This window comes from Arachis hypogaea, chromosome 18 (assembly GCF_003086295.3).
Source record: "Arachis hypogaea cultivar Tifrunner chromosome 18, arahy.Tifrunner.gnm2.J5K5, whole genome shotgun sequence".
NCBI classification, from domain to species: Eukaryota; Viridiplantae; Streptophyta; class Magnoliopsida; order Fabales; family Fabaceae; genus Arachis; species Arachis hypogaea.
In genome coordinates this window covers 29,444,106-29,449,942 of record NC_092053.1, presented here as the reverse complement: position 1 = coordinate 29,449,942, position 5,837 = coordinate 29,444,106, and positions in this window count along the sequence as shown.

Sequence of the window (5,837 nt, the reverse complement as noted above, 5' to 3'; positions counted from 1 at the left end):
CTAGTCTTTCTAGTATTTGGTCTATGAATGGTAAAGGAAAATGATCCTTTCTGGTGGCTGTATTGAGCTTTCTGTAATCAATACACATACGCCACCCTGTAACTGTTCTTGTGGGAACCAGTTCATTCTTTTCATTATGAACCACTGTCATACCTCTCTTCTTGGGACAACTTGGACAGGGCTCACCCAGGGGCTATCAGAAATAGGATAAATAATCCTAGCCTCTAGTAACTTAGTGACCTCTTTCTACACCACTTCCTTCATGGCTGGATTTAGCCGCCTCTGTGGTTGAACCACTGGCTTAGCATTATCCTCCAATAGGATCTTGTGCATACATCTTGCTGGGCTAATGCCTTAAGATCACTTATGGACCACCCAAGAGCTGTTTTGTGTGTCTTTAGCACTTGAATTAGTGCTTTCTCTTCCTGTGGATTTAAAGCAGAGCTTATGATCACTGAAAAGTGTCACCCTCTCCCAGAAATGCATATTTCAGGGATGGTGGTAGTGGTTTGAGCTCAGGTTTAGGAGGTTTCTCCTCTTCCTGAGGGATTTTCAGAGGTTCTTTTATTTCCTCTGATTCCTCCAGATCAGGCTGAACATCTTTAAAGATGTCCTCTAGCTCTGATTCAAGACTTTCAGTCATATTGATCTCTTCCACCAAAGAGTCAATAATATCAGTGCTCATGCAGTCATTTGATGTGTCTGGATGCTGCATAGCTTTGACAGCATTTAACTTGAACTCATCCTCATTGACTCTCAGGGTCACTTCCCCTTTTTGTACATCAATAAGAGTTCGTCCAGTTGCTAGGAAAGGTCTTCCTAGAATGAGAGTTGCACTCTTGTGCTCCTCCATTTCCAGTACTACAAATCAGTGGAAAGGCAAATGGCCCAACCTTGACAATCATGTCCTCAATGATGCCTGATGGATATTTAATGGAGCCATCAGCAAGTTGAAGACATATCCTGGTTGGTTTGACTTCTTCAGTCAAGCCAAGCTTTCTAATAGTAGATGCAGGTATTAGGTTAATACTTGCTCCAAGGTCACATAGGGCTGTCTTGGTACAAGCACCCTCTAATGTGCATAGTATCATAAAGCTTCCTGGATCTTGAAGCTTCTCTGGTAAGCTTTTCAGAATGACTGCACTGCATTCTTCAGTGAGAAACACTTTTTCAGTTTCTCTCCAATCCTTCTTATGACTTAAGATCTCTTTCATGAACTTAGCATAAGAGGGTATTTGCTCAAGTGCCTCTGCAAAAGGGATCTTTATTTCAAGAGTCCTGAGATAGTCTACAAAGCGGGCAAATTGTTTATCCTATTCCACTTGGCGGAGCTTCTGAGGATAAGGCATCTTGGCTTTATATTCTTCAACCTTAGTTACTGCAGGTTTATTCCTTACAGAAGTGGTTGGAGAAGCCTTCTTAGAGGGGTTACTATCAGCACTTGCAGGTGTCTGATCCCTCATTGGCATTTGAACGCCAGGAATGGGGGCTGAATAGGCGTTTAACGCCAGGTTCCCACCCTTTTTGGCGTTTGAACGCCAGATTTGGGCATCCATTGGGCGTTTAACGCCAGTTTTTCCCCCCTTTCTGGCGTTTGAATGCCAGAGTTATTCCTCTCTGGGCTCTTAATGTCCTTAGAGGGATTTTGGGCAGTGGTTTGGTCATCCTCTGTCATTTGTTCCTTTCTTGACTTTTTGCTACTTTGAGCTGAGTTATTCAATGTCTTCCCGCTCCTTAGTTGGACAGCTTGGCATTCTTCTGTTATCTGTTTAGATAGCTGCTGTCTTGTCTGATTCAATTGTGCTTCTATATTCTTGTTATCATTTTTAGTGTCTTGGAGCATCTCTTTGAATTCTGCTAATTGTTTTGTCATAAGGAGTAATTGCTGATTAAGTTCAACAATCTGTTCTTGAGGATTAAGATCAGTAGTTACTGCCATGGCCTTTTCTTTTATGGAGGACTCACTGTTTGAGTACAGATGTTGATTTCTAGCAACTATATCTATGAGCTCTTGAGCTTCTTCAATTATTTTTCTCATATGTATAGATCCACCAGCTGAGTGGTCTAGGGACATCTGAGCTTTTTCTGTAAGCCCATAGTAGAAGATGTCTAACTGTACCCACTCTGAAAACATTTCAGAAGGGCATTTTCTCAGCATCCCTCTGTACCTCTCCTAGGCATTATAAAGGGATTCATGATCCTCTTGTTTAAAGCCTTGGATGTCCAGCCTTAGCTGTGTCATCCTTCTTGGAGGGTAAAATTGATTCAGGAATTTGTCTGTTAATTGTCTCCATGTTTTTATGCTTGATGTGGGTTGGTTATTTAACCACCTCTTAGCTTGATCTTTTACTGCAAATGGAAACAATAATAATCTGTAGACATCCTGATCCACTTCTTTATCACGTACTGTGTTAGCAATTTGTAAGAACTGTGCCAGAAACTTAGTAGGTTCTTCCTGTGGAAGACCGGAATACTGTCAATTTTGCTGCACCATGATAATGAGCTGAGGATTTAGCTCAAGGCTGCTTACTTTGATGGGAGGTATACAGATGCTACTCCCATATGCAGCTGTAATGGGGTTAGCATATAACCCCAGAGTCCTTCTGGACTGTTCACTTTCACTTATGTCCATGATGGAGAAAAGAGAATTGATATGAATTATATATTTTTTTTAATTAAAAGTGACCGAAAATAATAAAATAAATAGAAGGAAAATAAAATAAAATATCGAAAACTAAAAGAAAATAAAATCAAAGCAAATTGAAAACTAAATTAATTACTTAATTAAAAAGATTTTGAAATTAGCAATTAAAAAGATATGATTGAAAATTATTTTGAAAAAGATATGATTTAGAAGATATGATTGCAAATAAAAAAATATGATTGAAGAAATTAAAAAGATTTTATTTTTGAAAAATATTTGAAAAGATCAATTTTTTAAATTAGAATATTGACTTGACTAAAAAGAAAGATATGATTTTGAAAATCTTTGACTAAATTAATGCAAAATTTTGAAATTTATGAGTAAAATAAGGAAGGGATATTTTTTTGATTTTTGAATTTTAATGCGGAAAGAGAAAAACAACAAAATGACACTAAACTTAGAAATTTTAGATCAAAACACAGAGAACAAACAAGAAAACTTTGAATGTCAAGATGAACACCAAGAACACTTTGAAGATCAAGATGAACACCAAGAACAAATTTTTGAAAAATTTTTAAGTAAATAAAAGCACAAAAACACCAAACTTAAAATTTTTAGAAAATCAAGCACAATATTTTCGAAAAATTAAAGGAAAAACAAAGAAGACACCAAACTTAGAATTTTTAAAGATCAAGAAAGACTAAGAACATGCAAATTCAAAAAAAAATTAAAAGAGAGTAAAAGCATGCAATTGACACCAAACTTAAAATATGAAACTAAACTCAAATAAAAGACTCTAAACCAACAAAAATAAAATATTCCTAATCTAAGCAACAAGATAAACCGTTAGTTGTCCAAACTCGAACAATCCCGGCAACGGCGCCAAAAACTTGGTGCACGAAATTACAATCACACTTTTGTAACTCCGCACAACTAACCAGCAAGTGCATTGGGTCATCCAAGTAATACCTTACGTGAGTAAGGTTCGATCCCACGGAGATTATCGGCTTGAAGCAAGCTATGGTTATCTTGTAACTCTTAGTCAGGATATTAGTAATTCTCAGATTTAATTGTAAAAAGTAAAAGAACATGAAATAAATACTTGTTATGCAGTAATGAAGAACAAGTTGAGGCTTTGGAGATGCTTTGTCTTCTGAACCTCTGCTTTCCTACTGTCTTCTTCTTCATGCACGCAAGAATCCTTCCATGGCAAGCTTTATGTTGGGCATCACCGTTGTCAATGGCTACATCCCGTCCTCTCAGTGAAAATGTTCCAAATGCACTATCACCGCACGGCTAATCATCTGTCGGTTCTTGATCATGTCGGAATAGGATCCATTGATCCTTTTGCGTCTGTCACTACGCCCAACACTCGTGAGTTTGAAGCTCGTCACAGTCATCCCTTCCCAGATCCTACTCAGAATACCACAGACAAGGTTTAGACGTTCCAGATCTCAGGAATGACTGCCAATGATTCTAGCTTATACCACAAAGACTCTGATTTAAATCATGAGGCTAAGAGATATGCATTCAATCTAAGGTAGAACGGAGGTGGTTGTCAGGCACGCGTTCATAGGTGAGAATGATGATGAGTGTCACGGATCATCACATTCATCAAGTTGAAGTGCGAATGAATATCTTAGAATGGAAGCAAGCGTAATAGAATGGAAAACAGTAGTAATTGCATTAATTCATGAAGAACAGCAGAGCTCCTCACCCCCAACAATGGGGTTTAGAGACTCATGCCGTAGAGAACACAACAAGAAACGTGTAAAGTGTCATGAGGTACAATATGAATCACTGAAAGTAGTATTTATAGTAAACTAGTGACCTAGGGTTACAGAAAATGAGTAAGCTAGGGTGTTTATTGTAAAATTCCACTTCCGGGGCCCACTTGGTGTGTGCTTGGGCTGAGCATTGAAGCTTTCATGTGTAGAGACATTTCTTGGAGTTAAATGCCAGCTTTTATGCCAGTTTGGGCGTTTAACTCCAGCTTTTGTGCCAGTTCTAGAGTTAAACGCCAAAATTCTTGAGCTGACTTAGAACGCCTGTTTGGGCCATCAAATCTCAGGCAAAGTATGGAATATTATATATTTCTGGAAAGATCAGGATGTCTACTTTCCAACTCAATTGAGATCGCGCCAATTGGGCTTTTGTAGCTCCAGAAAATCCACTTCGAGTGCAGAGAGGTTAGAATCCAATAGCATCTGCAGTCCTTTTTCAGCCTCTGAATCAGATTTTTGCTCAGGTCCCTCAATTTCAGCCAGAAAATACCTGAAATCACAGAAAAACACACAAACTCATAGTAAAGCCCATAAAAGTGATTTTTATTTAAAAACTAATAAAAACATAATAAAAACTAACTAAAATGTACTAAAAACATACTAAAACAATGCCAAAAAGCGTATAAATTATCCGCTCATCACAACACCAAACTTAAATTGTTACTTGTCCCCAAGCAACTAAAAATCAAATAGGATAAAAAGAAGAGAATATACAATGAATTCCAAAAACATCTATGAAGATCAGTATTAATTAGATGAGCGGGGCTTTTAGCTTTTTGCCTCTGAACAGTTTTGGCATCTCACTTTATCCTTTGAAGTTCAAAATGATTGGCTTCTATAGGAACTCAGAATCCAGATAGTATTATTGATTCTCCTAGTTAAGTATGTTGATTCTTGAACACAGCTACTTTATGAGTCTTGGTTGTGACCCTAAGCACTTTGTTTTCCAGTATTACCACCGGATACATAAATGCCACAGACACATAATTGGGTGAACCTTTTCAGATTGTGACTCAGCTTTGTTAGAGTCCCCAATTAGAGGTGTCCAGAGCTCTTAAGCACACTCTTTTTGCTTTGGATCACGACTTTAACCGCTCAGTTTCAAGTTTTCACTTGACACCTTCACGCCACAAGCACATGGTTAGGGACAGCTTGGTTTAGCCTGCTTAGGCCAGGATTTTATTCCTGTGGGCCCTCCTATCCACTGATGCTCAAAGCCTTGGATCCTTTTTATCACCCTTGCCTTTTGGTTTAAAGGGGTATTAGCTTTTTCTGCTTGCTTTTCTCTTTCTTTTTTTTTTTTGCAAGCTTTCTATTCACTGCTTTTTTTTGCTTCAAGAATCAATTTTATGATTTTTCAGATTATCAAATAACATTTCTCCTTTTTCTTTCATTCTTTCAAGAGCCAA